At 44.8% G+C, this 16,761-nt stretch overlaps 1 protein-coding gene across 1 annotated transcript in view; it reads right to left on the reverse strand.

The window, feature by feature from the left end:
- LOC135219325 (dipeptidyl peptidase 8-like) overlaps positions 1-14,590 on the reverse strand; it is a 257,424-nt gene extending 242,834 nt beyond the window's left edge. Inside the window, exon 1 of the mRNA XM_064255989.1 lies at positions 14,440-14,590. The gene's annotated coding sequence lies outside the window, so the exon portion shown is untranslated. The remainder of the gene's footprint in view (positions 1-14,439) is intronic.
- Between the last annotated feature and the right edge of the window lie 2,171 nt (positions 14,591-16,761).

Raw genomic sequence — 16,761 nt, forward strand, 5'->3', positions numbered from 1 at the left:
AGCAGCGAATAAAAGAGAGGATCTCTGTAGGGGAGATACCGCTCTCGTGAAGAAGGAACTAAAAACAGATCTCTTCTTTAGTATGCCTGTTCCAAATAGAGAGCAATTTCCACCGAGCCGTCCATTACCGCTCTATCTAGACAGGCCAACACACTAGAGAGCTCTTCCATCGAGATGAAATCCGTGTCCTGGGCTCTCTTCGCTAAAGCCCCCAAGGCCCAGTCCATAAAGTTAAAGACTTCTAAAGTCTTGAAAAGGCCCTTGAGGAGATGGTCAAGCTCGCACATGCCCCAAGTTGCCTTCGCAGAAAGTAGAGACCGTCTCCTGGAGGAGTCTACCAATGAGGCAAAAATCAGTCTGCAGATGACGTGAGACCCATCCCATGGGCTCTTTGGTCTCATACCACCTTCCAGGCTTCCCTGTTAATTTGGAAGGAGGGCAGGAAAAAAACTGTTTTACCAGCTTCCATTTTGGATTGTAGCCATTCTGCAACCTTTTTTTCAAAGCCTTTTTCATGCACAAAGCAGGGCGCATCTTTACAAAGATGAGGACTTATGGGCTCTAGCGCTGGGACATAAGCGATCCCGGTGAGGGAGGATCAGCAGGATGAAGGGAGTCTCCGAACTCCTTGAGGAGCAGTAATGAGAGCCTCTTGTAGTCCGAGACTGCTACATCACAGGTCTATCTTCATCCGAGACATCTTCCAAAGGTCCAACTGAGGGAGAACGTTTGGAAAGGATAGGGCTCTTAACAGGAGAAGTACTCCTTTCCCGAGAAGGAGTGCGCTGATCTTGAGACAAATTCTTGTTCAAAGTCAAAGGAGGAGATAATTCCTAATAAAAGAGGAACTATGAGGATCCCGGAACTCAAAAAGTTTCCTTGCGCCTAACAGGCTCTTGGCGCCTACTCTTCGACGCTAACTAGGCTCCTGGCGCCTGAACTGACTCCTGGCGCCTGAGAAGGCTCCTGGCGCCCTGACTCCTGGCGCCCTGAATCCTGGTGCTTGACTGCTCCTGGCGCCCTACCGACTCCTGTGGCCTGACTGACTCCTGGCGTCCGCTGATTCCTTGCGCCTGACTGATTCTGGCGCCTGCTTGACTCCTGGGGAACCGCAGGCTCCTGGCACCTGAACCACTCCTGGCGCCTGCTCGACTCCTGGCGCCTGAACTGATCTCGGCTCTCTTCCGGCTCCTTGAGCCTGAAACGATCGTGACTCCTACTAGATTCTAGCATCTCCTAGGGAAGCGGCTACGCACTTCCTGAATCAAGGGAGAGCGATGAATTGAGGAGCTTCTGTTAGGCTCCAAAACTCTGTCCTGAGAAGGGCGCCTATATTCCGTGGAGAAGAGCGCCTATAGGGCAAAGGGAATCGCTTATCAGGCAAAAAAACAAAAATCCTGTTCAAAGGAGTCTCTGGAATCAGGAGAGAAGCGCCTTGGAGAGTCTGAGAGCTCCCTCCTAGCAGAAGAGGGACTTGCTTAGTGGAACTCTTGACAGGAAGAGAAAACGTCTTTCCTCCTTGTCGAGTCTCTGGTAAAGGAGCCTACCAAAGAGGATACTGCTCCTGAAGGCAGATCAGGAACTTCTTAGTGGGGTCCTGAAGAGATGGCTCCTCCTGCCTCGCCTTCTTATGATCTGAAGGCCAGTCCTCAGGAAAATGCTCGGGCTAGAGTCCACAGTGTCTCCTTTAGGTGCCTTCCAGGCTCTTTTCAAAGGGCACGATTGAGAGGCCGAACTCCATCCACGTCTAGGAGAGGATGAATCCGAGGCCGAAAAACACTCCCTTAGGATGCCCTTTCTGCGGCTATCCAAGGCAGCCTGGATGCTACATTAGGATCTGCCGAAGGGACACCTGACCGTTGGGGATGTTCCACATGCCTCCCTGCGGCTGTCGACATTTCCTCCTCCCTGGTCCTGGGAGTTTTGAAAGAGGTCTAGGCCTAGGAGCAATGTGGAACCGGTCAGACGCCCCCTCCACTGCACTGGGGACAACTGCACATATCACTGTCAAAACTCTTACCTTTATCCAAAGCTCGTAACTGAGCTTGCAGCTTTCTGATAGAGGCTTTTACATTTTCCCTTTCTTTAGAGAAAGAATCCTTGGATTCGATACAGGGAGAAGAAGCTGCGGCTAAGGGAGAAACGTTAGTTACAGGAGAGTTATTAAACTCTTGTTCCAGAGAACAAGATCTACCTGAGGATCTAACGGAAGCTTTCCTAACCCTCTCTCTCTCAAGTTTTCTTACATAAGAAGATAAGTTCTTCCATTCAAGCTCTGTTAACTTCTCGCATTCATTACAGGTGTGTTAAATGAACATTCATTACCTCTACATTTCGAGCACACATTATGAGGGTCTACCGAAGATTTTGGCAGCCTAGTCTTACAATCTTCCATTGTACACACCCTAAACATAGATGAAGCCTTAGCGTCCGACATTGTGAAAGAACATCCTAATCAAATTCGAAAACAGTCCACAATAAGCGTATGCCAAGCCAGAGAAAAAAGAATACGTCACCAATATAAACCAATCCAAATTCTCGGCAAACGAGTAGAAATCCAAAATGGGAGGAACAAACAACAGATGTCCGCCCAGTGACAGAGAAAATCTGGTTTAGAAAACGGGAATGGTTTCTGGATCCCGCCACCCAGCGGCGGGAATGGTGGATCACCTGACCTACCTGTCGCGTGTGCCGCGAGTTTTTGAAATTCTGTCGGGACGACCGAGTCTATAGCTAAGTATATATCTGCTGGGTAAGTTTTCATGTACAAAAATATGACGTTCTTATGATAAAACAAAGTTTTATGTATACTTACCTGGCAGGTATATATATAGCTATATTCTCTATCACTGGCAGAAATTTTCAAAACTTGCGGCAACCGCTAGTTTGCCGGTAGTTCAGGTGATCGCCACCCCGTTCCCGTGGCGCTGGCGCTTGGAACCATTCCCATTTTCATCAGATTTTTCTCTGAACCCTGTCTCCTGAGGGGAGGAGGTGGAATTTAATTATATATACCTGCCAGGTAAGTATACATAAAACTGTTTTATCATAAAACGTCATGTTTTATGTATGACACTTACCTCGCAGGTATATATATAGCTGATTGACACATTTGGAGGTGGGTCAAAGACAGCAACATCGTTGGAGTTTAAAAATAATAAAAAAATAATAAATATTATTCTACTCCTTGGTTCCTTACCTGCTAAGGTAGCTGACTTCATAGGTCCTGCCTCTGAGCCTGCTTTACCTTAGTAGCTCTCAACTAGGACGTGACCTATTTGTTGAAGAAGCTCTAAAAGGATCTGACAAACTGGACTGACCAATGTGTTGACAGAAAACCTAGCCCTCTCTTACCACGGGCATTCATGCTAGGACTTATTAGACCACCTGAACAACACACACACCAACACTAACAACCTAACATCATAGACTGAAGAGGGTATATACCCTCTCAGACAACCATAAAAACACTATAACCTAATTAAAAACCCCTAGCATGTTAGTAGGTTATGGGGTGGAAACTCCTTTGCCCAATACTGCACCTGAGGACACATACGGGCCCAACGTTTGACAGTTGTCAAAAGTTGTCTTGACGTCTCTTAAATAATGGGAGGCAAAAACTGAATTGGTCCTCCAATACGTCGTCTCTATTATTTCCTTGAGGGCTATATTTTTCTTGAACGCCAAGGACGTAGCTACTGCTCCAACTTCATGCGCCTTGACTTCAAGTAGTCCGAAGTTTTCCTCTTGGCAAAGCATATGTGCTTCCTTAATTAATTCTCTGAAAAAAGAAAAAAAGGCAATAGCATTTTTCATCAAGGGTCTATTTGGCTCTTTCACTGAACACCAAAGGATCCTGAGGTCCCTCTAATATCTTTGTTCTTCAACGTAATGACACAAAGCCCTTACTGGACAAAGAACCACTTCCTGTTCCTGACCCACAAGGTCGGAAAGACCCATAATTTCAAAGGATCTTGGCCAAGGATTAGATGGGCTTTCATTCTTGGCCAAGAAATCCTCCTGGAAAGTGCACACTGCCTTGTTGTGTTTCCAGCCTATTTCTTTATTGATTGCCTGAAGTTCGCTAATTCTTTTAGCCGTAGCTAAAGCAACTAGTGAAGATGGTCTTCTTTCTTCTCCGAGACATCTCTCAAAGATGCATTTCTTAGAGGCTCGAACTAGTTAGTAACTAAAAACTTCAGGACAATATCTAAATTCCAAGAAGGGGCTCTGCATTGACGCTCCTTCTTCATCTCAAAAGACCTGAGGAGGTCTCTAAGATCCAAGTTATTGGAAATGTCGAAGCCTCTGTGTCTGAACACAGCAGCCAGCATACTCCTGTACCCCTTGACAGTTTGATTCGACAAACCTACTTCCTTCTTCAAATACAGGAGGAAGTCCGCAATTTGGGTCACAGAGGTACTGGATGAAGAAACCTTCTGCTTCCTGCACCACTTACGGAAGGTCTCCCACTTCAACTAGTACACTTTGATGGTGGAGGTTCTTCGCGCTCTAGCAATTGCTTTGGCCGCTTTTCTAGAAAACCCCCTCGCTCTGACAAGTCTTTTGATAGCCTGAACGCAGTCAGACCTAGAGCGAGGAGGTTCTTGTGATACCTGTCGAAGTGAGGTTGTTTGAGTAAATCTACTTTTGTGGGCAGTGTTCTTGGTGTGTCCACCGTCCATTCCAGTACCTCTGTGAACCAATTTTGGGCCGGTCAGTAGGGAGCTATGAGAGCGAGTCTTGTCCCGTAACTCTCCCTGAACTTTTTCATGACCTTTCCTACTATCTTGAATGGAGGAAAAAGCGTAGTGGTCCAGCCCCTGTCCAATCTAACAGGAAGGCATCCACCGCGACTGCTTGAAGGTCTGGGACTGGAGAGCAGTAGGCTGGCAATCTCTTCATCATAGCTGTAGCAAAAAAGTCCCCTACTGGACGGCCCCACAGTTTCCACTGCCTCTGGCACACCTCTTGATGCAGCATCCACTCTGTCGGAAGGAGTTGCCCTCTTCTGTTGGAGCGATGTACACTCTGCTAACTTTCCTGGAGTTAGCCACCACTCCAATTCCTCCTTGATCTTGATAGGAATTTAAAACAGGAAGGAGTCTGGTTGCGATTTTCTTGGCCAGACTTTGCTCAAGAAGAACTGCAAGGGTCTCATGTGAAGCCTTCTTAGAGAACGAACCGCTCTATTGAAGAGAGCGTCCGCAGCAAGCTCATCCACTCTCTCGCAGAGCATTGGTCTTTCACTAGTCATAGGACTTGCCTGTCAGGGGATGGAAAAGCCAAAAAGTCGCCGAGAAAATCAGAATCCCCAAATAGACTAGTTCCTGTTTGGGGATCAGTTGCGACTTTTCGAGGTTTACCATCAGACCCAATTCCTTCGTCAAACTTAAGGTCAATTTCAAGTCCTCCAGACATTGTTGCTCGACTGGATCTTATCAGCCAATAGTCTAGGTAGAGTGAGGCTCTGATCCCCAATAGGTGAAGCCACCTCGCCACATTCGACATAATCCTCGTGAAAACCTGTGGCGCTGTGCAAAGCCCGAAGCAAAGGGCCCTGAATTGAAAGACCCTGTTCTGGATCACAAACCTTAGGTACTTCCTGTATCTCGGATGGATGGGAATATGGAAATATGCATCTTGAAGGTCCAGGGTCACCATCCAGTCCCCTGGACGCACCGCTGCCAGCACGGATTCGTTAGTTTCCATCGTAAACTTGGTCTTCTCCACGAACAAGTTCAGATGGCTCACATCCAGTACTGGCCTCCATCCACCCGAAGATTTCGGCACCAGAAAAGACGGTTGTAAACCCTGGTGACGAGTGGTCCAAAACAGGTTCTTATGGCCCGTTTTGCTGAGCATGGTGAAGACTTGCTCCACAGTGCCTCTTTCTTCTCTAAGTCGTTGTAATGAGCCCCGAGGGCTCTTGGAGAGGTGGTAAGAGGTGGACTTCTTCAGGAACGGGATCTTGTAACCTTTTCTGGGCTACACTGACGGACCAGGAATCCGCTCTCCTTCTTCGCCAAACTTCCCAAAATCCCAGGAGTCTGGCCCCAACTGTAGTCTGGAGGACTTGAGAATCATTGCTTGTTTGTAGGTTTCGACCCTCTTTTAGCAGGCATTCTTTTTCCTCTAAAGGAGGGTGGGCGAGAGAAACAGTCTACCCCGAGTGGGCTGCTGAGTCGGTCTTGACTCCTTTGGTGTCTTCTTCACAAGCTTGGCCGGAAAGTACTTCCTCACTGACGAAGTCAGAAGGTCCTGTGTTGCCTTCTGAGTAAGCGAAAGGGAGATGTCCTTAATGATCTCCGATGGAAAAAAGTTGCCCTGAGAGTGGGGAGAAAACCAACTTGGCCTTCTGAGAGTTCGACACTCCCTTGGCTGCAAACGAGCACAGCAGGGTCCTCTTCTTCAGACCCCTGCCGTTAAAGAGGGATGCTAGCTCGTTCGCCTCCCATCTCTCAGGGCCTTGTCCATACAGGACATAATACTCCTAGGAACTTCCTATCTCAGAAGAGCCTTTACCTTGCAAGGTACGAGCCAAAGTCCACAAAGACCAGGTCGAGGAAGTTGAATACTTCAAAGGTGACGATAAATCCACCCTTCAGCAGATGGTCCAAACTCCGAAGGAGGTCCACCAAATCTTGGCCGAGATGTAAGGAATGTCTACGAGCACTGTCGACGATATTGGAGAAGTCCCCCTGGGAGGAGGCAGGAACTCCCAGGCCAAGACTTTTTCCCCCATAGGCATATATACCCCCACACCCGACTCGACGCCAACTTGGATTGGAGGAAGCAAAAAGAAGTCTTACCTGCTTCCCTCTTTTCTTCAACCAAGCGTTAACACGGTGAAGAGTTTCTTGGCCGTGATGGAGAGTGTCATCTTCAAGGAGGAGGACTTCTTCGGGGTTTTGGTCCTAGTGTACTGCGAAAGGGGAGATAACGGGGCTGCAGGTTTGAAACTCCCCCTCGAACAGAGACAGGAGGCAAGTCGTCAGCTCTTTATAGTCCGATGCTGGAGCTTCAGCATGTTTCTCTTCGTCAGAAACAAAGTCTTCAACTTCCTCTTCCGCTGAAGAAATATCCTGGATGCCCAAATCCTGATCCAGACTAAAAAGTAAGTCGACACCGGAGGTCTTGCGCTAGTCAAAGTATCTGTGTATGCGAAGTCGAAGCCACACTCTTGACATCTTGATGAGTCGAACTTCTTCCATGGCGACAAAATACGATGTTTGACAGACGAGTCGAAGGCGACTGTCAATGCCGTCAGAATACGAGGCGACGTCCATGTAGCTATGCTACAAGAAGGGCAAGGACTGCTGTCTACTTCTCTGTTTCTTTTAACAGGAGGTGGAGGAAAGAAGACCTCTTCAGTCGAACGTCTTTTCAACAGATGTGAGGCTGAAGAATCGCGCCAATTGCGATGTCATGCTGGTGACGAATCAAACTCGAATCTGTCGAGAACTTTGCACTAAATGAAACACCTTTCCAATGGTTGTTAGTCGATTCCTGCTGGCGCACCACAGGATCGACAGAAGCAGCGACTGTCTGTGGGCAAACCCCTAGTCTCCCTTGGACCTCCGGTATGTCTTCTCCCCAAGGCAGGGGAGCGGGACAGGGACCTTCGTCTAGGGAGAACTGACAGGACAAACAGCCACCCACTCAGACTGCACTGCACTGACCACTTTTCATCTCACTCACAGTCTTTTCCATGAAAGACTTAACAGCTAAACCTAACTGCATAACATTATTAGCTAACATCAAATTTCTTCTCAAATTTAGACTTGAGACTGGCAATGGTGTCAGGAGAAACTCCACAGGAAGTTGGTAAGGAGTTACAGGAGCAGGAGTAGGAGGACTCAAGATCAGAGACATAATAAGAGGAGAAGGATAAGGAATAAGAGCAGGTGCTTGGATAGAAGAAGCAGAAGACACTATGCTAGCCTTACTTCAGCTCTTAGAGCCGCTTTCCTCTTCCTATCCTTAATTATTTTATCAGAGTGATGAAAAACCTTCCACTGTTTTGTTCACTCCAATCCTTGCATTCCTCAGAAGTACACTCTAGAGGAGCACTCAAACCCCCTACACTTAGTGCACTTAAGAGAGCGAATCATAAATTGTTTTAACTTACTAGTTTTTGCACCCTCTGACGCAAAACCTAACTACTGATGAACTAGAGCCCTACATGATGGGAAAGCCACAAAATTTGCAAAAATGATAAGTAGCTAAACAGCTTTAATTCAAGCAAAAATACGAAGTTCAGTACATCAATAATATTTGTAGAATTACTTCCCAAAAGATGAGAAGAAAATGTCTGCTCCGACCACAGATGTTCACTAGAAAGCTGGCAGAGACGAATTGTTGTTACCTGGACAGCTGTACCTACAACTCCCTCGAGTGGAGGTACATAATGTCACCTACATCGGTGATGGCGGCGCGACCGCATTAGTTTTGAATCGTGTCTGCCATTGTAGGGAACCTACAGATGTATAATTGTTCGGTAAGACACTGCAATAAAATTGCATTTTCATAGCTAACAAACCTTCGGTTCTTAACAATAGGATAACTTTCCAAGTGCCAGCTGGTAACCGGTTAACATAATCCAAGATTGTAAAGCAAGGAATCTGTGAGATCTGGCAACTCCTGTGCATACGAGTTTTAGAGACTATTCTTCTACCTATAATGTCCAGAATGCTAGGCTTCCTAAGGAAACTTCATCAGTGTTGTTGCAAAAGGAGGACAATGCTACCAAGCCTTTTTCTTCACATCATCAGTCACCATTGCCTGAGCAGGAGGAGGGAGACACAGAGCTTATGTCTTCCTTCGTGGAGGTTGTTGATCTCAACCATCTTCAGTGCATGTCATAAGCTCAGTCTTCTATCACCCCTAGAGGCAAAGAGGCCTTGCTGGGTGCTAGTCAGGATTCTGGGACTTCTTTTGAACTTCCCCTATCGGGTCACGCTCATTCCGTCTCGCAACGTGTGAACGCTTTGGTGTTGGACCGAGATGGCTCTCTGTGTTCCAAGGGGATCATACAAGTTTCTTCCTCCACTTCTCGTGCAGCATAAGAAGTACTACTCAACTAATGTAGTTCATTTGATGCCTCGTCACCTTAAACCAGGAACGTGATACGTCTTGAAACCTGGTTTCCTTAACCCTAGAGCAGGTTAGGTCGGAAGGTCCTTCATTGTCATCACAAGAGGCCTTAGCTATGGAGACTACAGCGCTTCCATCTTCCAGATGGTCTTGTGGCTTGACTTGTGGTTCATAGCAATAGACAAAATTGCTTCGGATAGGTGTGTAGGAGGTTTAGTGAGTTATTCCTCACTCACTAGACTTACAGTTCGGTGGTAAGGCGATTTCTTACCTGGCCCACCTTAGTGCGAACTTGTGGGCCAACCACCTCCTAGCCAGGAGAGATGCAGCTCTGGCCAAGGTAGCAAGTTTCAGATTCTGAGTCGGTTTACAGGCGCTAAGGAATGGGGATTTCCTCGATTCGCAGTTTCTGTTCCTGAGGACTCAATTAGATATTATGATTGACCAGTGACAGGCAGATACTACTAAGGACAGGTTAGTTCATCAGGCGGTATCCAAGTAGGAGGCACATTCGACGACGCCCACTCCTTCTACTCCTCAGTGACAGGTAAGAACTGTTAAATCTCTTAAAGAGTTGCTGCTTCAGCGAGGTCTCTCAGTCTCCCTCACAGACTAGTCTAACAAGCAGCAGTGTCCCTTTCGATCCCGCCCCTACAAACCTGAGAGGGGCAGAGGGGGGTCATTAATAGAGTGGGCACCTCTCCCTCTCCATTGCCACGAATATAGGGATGTCTGGCGGCCAGTGGGCCAAGTGGCAAAGGTATGGAGAGGAGAAAGGGGCAGTATATAGATGTTTCTGCAGACGGGATATCTACTACCATTCAACTTCTCTCCCCCCTCTCGGACAGACCCTTTCTCAGTCGAACATGTGCTCGCAACACCCTGAAGTTCTTAGCTCTTGGGAGGAAGTGTTGAAAACTTCTGAACAAGGGTGTGCAGAGGAAGTAAAGTGTCCTTCTCTGGGGTTTTACAGTCACATTTTCCTAGTACCAAAAGCGACTGGTGACTGGAGACTGGTAAATGACCTTTTTTCCACCCTACATAATTTTGTCAGGAAGACAAGGTTCAAGATGGAGATGCCACAGACAGTATTAGCGGCAATAAGGGACAACGACTTTTTGCTGTCAATAGACTTAAAGGATGCTACTTCCAGATACCTATTCACCTTTTGTCCAGGAAGTTTTCTGGGCTTCACTCTGGGAGAGCAGACATACTAGTTCAAGGTCCTGTGTTTCGGAATGACACATCCCCTCAGGTGTTCACAAGGGTCTTTGCCCTCGTTTCGACATGGGCTCATGCCTGTTGAGGTAGCTTGAAGCTGGCTTGTCTTAGCAAGCTCAAAGGAGAAACTGCTGCAAGACAGAGATTGTCTTCTTAACTTTTGTCAGGAGCTAAGTATAGGCATAATAGTAAAGCTAGAGATGTCGAATCTCGTTCCCAGCCAGAAAGCCCTATCTAGGTATCGTTATACACACAACAGCGTCGAGTTTTTCTGTTGGACCAGAGGTTGGAAAGTTGCGGTTACTGGCACGCAAGTTCCTATCACAACTAGAACAGCCAGCTTACCAATGGCAGGTCCTTCTGGGGATTTTGTCTTCCCTGGAGAAGCTGATCCCTCATGGTTGTCTTCATCTTCAGTATCTGGAATGGAGATTGAAAGACTTCTGGTCCCTGGCAGGATATTCCCCTCTTCAAAGAGTTCCTCTGTCCGAAGAGGTGAGGCAAGACCTTCGTTGGTGGTTGGACGACCAGAATCTCTCTGTGGGAATCTCTCTGCGCTCTCCCCCTCCAGACATCCTCCTGTTTTCAGATGCCTCCATCTTGGGTTGTGGTACTCATCTGGGTGACCTCAGTACAGACAACTATTTTTGGGTTACTTGAACCTCACTGCTCAGCTGATTGGCCCACAATGTTCATTTCCTGGTACAATTAAGAAAATGAGTAATATTCCCTCTTTCTTCCTTCCACCAGATGAAAATGCAGCTTTGATCTGGAACAAAATTCTGGGTTGGCACCTCTTTCATTTTTTAGGTAAGCCAGTTTTTGCCCTGCAATAGTTCTTCCAGTGCTTACATGATCTTTCAACACTGTATGCATCTCCAGTTGATTTATGTGCAGCTCCCATTCATCCGCAGACCAACCCCAATGTGTTTGCCGGCTGCAACCAAACCCCAACCCTTTGGTCCACATGCCTGAATTCCACATGACATCTAGGCTCTTCAGCTGGAGAGAGACACTTTGTAACAGACAAGGTCAAGGACTCCATTGCCCCAAGGACTTCCTAAATCCTTTGGAGAGCAGAACTGCAAGAGAACTGGTTTATTTCCTATTTTATCAATTCTTAAAAGAGAACTGGATTGGCCTCATCCTTACTCTAGTTGCAGCTTCTCTAGGGATGCTATTTGCTTCAGCATAGACAGCCAGTTGTCTAGAAAGGGGAGCACCAGGAGAGCACACTTGCCCAGCTGGATTCTTGTAAAACTTGGGGAGAAGCAGAATGTATAAATATGCATCCCACGCCCACCAAAGAGGAGACCTAGCACACCTGACAAGAACTACACAAGGAGACTGGGAAGGAACCCACCATATCCACAGAGAACACGATTGCACCTCACTTGAATAGTGTAGTGTGCCTACTTTGTGGAACGAGTGCTCAGGAACCAGGTAAGAACCTGGCATAGGCTCTGCTCTTCAGCAGCAACTTTTTGATAAATCTGAAAAAATGAGCAGTTTATCTGCTTACAGAAGCAGATTTTTACAATTTTCTTAAAATTCTATTAGCCTGCTTCCCCAAGACATGTTTCTCTTTATATTTGTTCCCTCTTGATTCCCTTTACAGGCATTGCACGGCTTATGAAGGGAGTTCCGTTGTTGAGATGCGCCATAGGCCGAAAATCGTCGTAAGCCAGAAAATAATAAAAAAATCTTAAGAAAACCTTACTTTTAATGCTTTGGGTGTATTAAATACTATTTAAAATGCATTTATACTGCATCTTTCACAAAAAACCTTTCAAATATTATTCACTTTGCATTTTGGAGTCATTTCTTCTGTCAGATTGGCGCCGTAACCCTGGAACATGCGTCGTAAACCTGGAAATAATTTCCGATGAATATAATAGAAAAATGTTGTAATCTTGGAACGTCGTAAGCCAGGGACTGCCTGTATTTGTTTTTACAATATCTGCTTCTGTAAGCAGATAAACTGCAGATTTTTCCCATTGTTTTCCACGATTCATTAGATATTTGATAAATGTGTGCTGATCTGGACTTTTATGTAATGCGGTGAATTTGGACCCCTAAACTGTAGGATTACCAAACCCGGGACACCCCCAACAAGACCAAGCATGACATTACTGTATGTGGGCAACTCTATGGTCAAATTTTACTTCAATATTATAACCATTCTCAGGACTGCTATGTTTAGTTTTTTGTTTATTTGTTTGTATGGTGTTTTTACATTGCATGAAACCAGTCACCAACCAGGATAAATTAACAGCTTGTTGGGCAAAGGGAGCCAGACAGGTCAGGGAACATTGCCCTAAGTTAGGTTAGGTTGGTAAGACCTGGGTAGGTGAGGACCTGATATGACAGGAAAGGGTAGATCTAGGTAAAAACTCCTCGTCAGATATTTCTCTGGAAATTACAATTTCCTATAGTATTTATGTTGCTCATTAAGAATTTACCGTCACTTATGGGGGGTTGACTGTAATTGACCAGCGGGGGTGAGTACTAACATGGCAAAATGCATTTGACGCCACAATCCCTAGTGGTTGTTGTATTAGCGGGAATGTTCCTTGCAGCCCATGCGGAATTACCCATTGCCTAGAATTACCCAAGAAAGGTTAAGATTTAATGTGCTATTTAGAGAGAGGTAGATCTACAGTACTATTCTGCGGAGGCCTAGACTATGGGAGTTGCGGTTTTCTATGCAGTTTTACCTCCTGAACAAGATTTTTAAGTAATATTTATTTGGACGGCTGTAATTAACCCCCAGGGGCCAGTACTAAACAAGGCGAAATACATTGGACGCCCAATCCCTAGTGGATGTCATATTCGCAGTTACGTTCCATGCAGTCCGTGCAGAACTAGGTATTCTGTAGAATTAGGGTACCTAGAGAGATTGTTGGCAAACCAGTAGGTAGCTATATGGAGTGTTCCCTACCCTCGTCTAGCTGTCACCTGCCACCCACCATAAAAAAACTTCCAATCAGTGTGAAATCGTCACAAATGCTATATAAAATTATTTGGTAGTTCTAGGCAATAACTCTGCATTACCTGCAAGGAATGTTCCCGCAAATACGACAGCCACTAGGGATTGGGGTGTCAAATGTATATCGCCGAATTTAGAACAGGTTTAGCACTAGCCCCAGGGGATTACAGTTGACCCCCCAAAATAACTGAAAATTTGTAATAAGCAACCCATATACTATAAGGAACTATAACTTCCAAATAAATAGGTACTACCCGGTACGGAGTTATTATCTACATCTACCAAGTATTTTGGAAGGAAGCCGGGTATTTCTACAGAAGCAGTCCGCACGGACTGCAAGGAACGTAACCGCGGATATGACATCCACTAGGGATTGGGGGCTGTCAAATGTATTTTGCCGTGTTTACTACTGGCCCCAGGGGGGTTAATTACAGTCGTCCGAATAAATTGGCTATACTTAAAATTCTTGTTCAGTAGGTGAAACTGCATAGAAAAACCGCAACTGCCATACCTAGTCTAGGCCGCCACGGATAAGTACCCTAGATCTACCAGGAGCCGTCCATAAGGGAAGGCCAAATATCCTACGTAGGGTGACAAAAGGCTAGACAGGTAGGTAGCATACCTAGTATCCTTCATGGTACCCGGAGTGTGCCCTACCCTAGCCTAGCTGTCTGTGGCCCCTACCACAGGTCCAACTTCTAGGTAGCTGTTGTATTGGCTAAAATTACTTTGGGAGGGAGGTGACCATGAAGGCAGGCCAGATATCCTACGTAGTGTGACGAAGGCCAAATACCTATAGTACCTAGCCTATAGGATCATTCGCAGGGGGACGAAGGGAAGGTCCTGTGCAGGATAAGTTAGGTAGGTACCCCGAACTTTGACCTATCCAGACCTCGTCCAGCATCTCAGGAGACCTTAGAAACGAGGATTTCTGAGAGAAAATTCGACAATGAACCTAAAAAAGAAGGTGGCGTCTTGAGGGCCCAGGAGATCCAATCTGAGCCCTAAAACTTAAAATCATAAAGGAGCCAAATTGTTCCCCACAGATAGCTAAAAGAAAAAAAACCCCAACCCGTTCACTTCTCATAATTCTATTTTTGTTAGAGAGTAGGAATAAGAAAAAACCACTTTACCTGTCTCGTTTCAGGTCATTTTTCGCGCAGACCGTCACAACAGGAGGCCAAAATACTACCCCAAGTGTCAAAAATTATGTTAAAAAAATCGTCTGTCTACACGACCGGTCAGGCTCAGGCCTACTAGCGCCATCTATTGACAAAATATCTTTTATTATCTTCGTTTTGGTAATTATCTGTTCCGGAGAGGTTTGGGTCTTTAACTGATAAAAAACGTGACACGTTTTTATATTAAATCTTAAACTACATGTCTGATAATGATAAATCCTCGGGTTTTTATTTCACTATGAATAATTAAAACAACACTTATTTTCGTAGAAAACGCCCTCTCCTCCATATTTGAAAGAGGCAATTGGTGCGTTCGTCATAATAAGCAATAACAGCACTAACTACATTGTGTAAAAGGGACAACAAAAACCCATGAAGTTTTCGGGACTTCGTATGCGATTTATTAAATGGTTTTTTTCAAATCTATCATATGCTATAAATAATAACGGCCTAAACTTCACCCAGATGGACTTTGACAGCTCTAATAACAATATCTTCTGTGCCTTTGCCCGAGAAATCGTTATAGTGACTACCTTAATGAAAAGGATATACACAAAATACAAGTAGACTGCAAACTATACCAGAGCAGGAAGGCGATGAAACTATCTTAAATGAGATCCATCGAATTTTAAGAATATGAGAATGGTAACTCATTTCAACGGGATTTTTTTTCCCATAATTTATACCTTAACAGAGTTTTCTGTGTTGTTGATCGTCTAGTATGAGTTATCATAGCAAGCAAGTTCGTCCATCAAATTCAAATGTCTCCTTGAAAACTCTGCTTCAAACTGAAATTCTCTTTAGGACTTTAGTGAAGGACGTTGTCTTTACAATGGCATTTGCAGTCAGGAAGGTTACATGAGACTCCAAAACGGCTGATATTGGTTATAGTCTTGCTGAGATGTGTTCAGACATGAGTTTAATATTGATTTAGACACATGGCTCCTAAAAAAGAAGATAATTGATGATGAAATCAGTATCTTGCTAAGTAGGCTTATAAAATAGCAGAAAAAATAGGAAAAATTATCTCGTTGAAGAAATTGTAAAAAATAGATAATGTTCAACTGAAGAGTCAAAGACGAAAACGTGGGTATAAATGAAATTGATATATATATATATATATATATATATATATATATATATATATATATATATATACACGCACACACACACACACACACACACACACACACACACACACATATATATATATATATATATATATATATATATATATATATATATATATATATTCATATATCAGAAAAACATAATAAGAGATTTGGATGAAATATGGGATGGGTTCAACACACGGGGAAAATGAATATGTGAAGAGTATGAAAAATGCAAGAATAAATAGCCCACAGGAGTGTAAAGACCTTCTTTACCCACTAATCACGATCTTGTATCTCATCTAGATTGTAAAGACCTGTGTCAAGATTTTCTTTACCCACTAATCACAATCTTGTATCTCATCTAACTAAGCAGCAAGAATCACGTGTATATGTTTGTATGTAGAATTTCCTGGTCTTTACGCCGATATATAATTCATCAATGTATGTCCATTATGTCTTTTGTTATTAGCATTTTATTAACTGCTAAGAAACACAAATTCTCCTCTATCTGTTTGCAGGTCGCGTTGTTGTTGTCGTTGGAGATTAAGCTGGCCTTATGCCAGCACGGGCTCTTGCTCATAGAGCAGCTCGTAGGTCATATGAATATTTTGCAGGTGAAAGGTGAGTTGTAAGGATATGTGGTGAGCCTTAATTACGATAAAATGGATATGTATGTGAAATGGTATGATTTGAAAAAGTGAAATGAAAGTTGAACAGGCAAGGATACAAACCCTTTTAAACCCTAAGGTAGCCATCAGCAGGAGAAAAAGATTGATAGTCGTGAGTAATGGCGGGTCAGAGAAAGCCAGTTAGGAAATTGAAATAATTATCGCCATAGAAAAACACGAGTCGCGGGACTCGATGGTCAGGCGCTCCATTTCTGTCCACAAACAGCTGTGTATATCGCGTGTTCAGGTAATACCCTAAGGGCTGCTCTATGGGAAAGAGCCCGTGCTGGCACAAGGCCAGCTTAATCTCCAACAACATGATAAATCAGTAGTACCCAGTTCTGTCTCAGTGCGACCTCACAACTAGTGCCCGGAGGAGTGGCGTGTTCTAATGGTTTGACCCTGCCATTTATCGATCCACATCGACCGTATTCAGAAAGTCATTAACGGAGACACATGGCATATAGTTCTGACTTCTGACAAACCCCAAG

The sequence above is a fragment of the Macrobrachium nipponense genome, chromosome 1 (assembly GCF_015104395.2).
Source record: "Macrobrachium nipponense isolate FS-2020 chromosome 1, ASM1510439v2, whole genome shotgun sequence".
NCBI classification, from domain to species: domain Eukaryota; kingdom Metazoa; phylum Arthropoda; class Malacostraca; order Decapoda; family Palaemonidae; genus Macrobrachium; species Macrobrachium nipponense.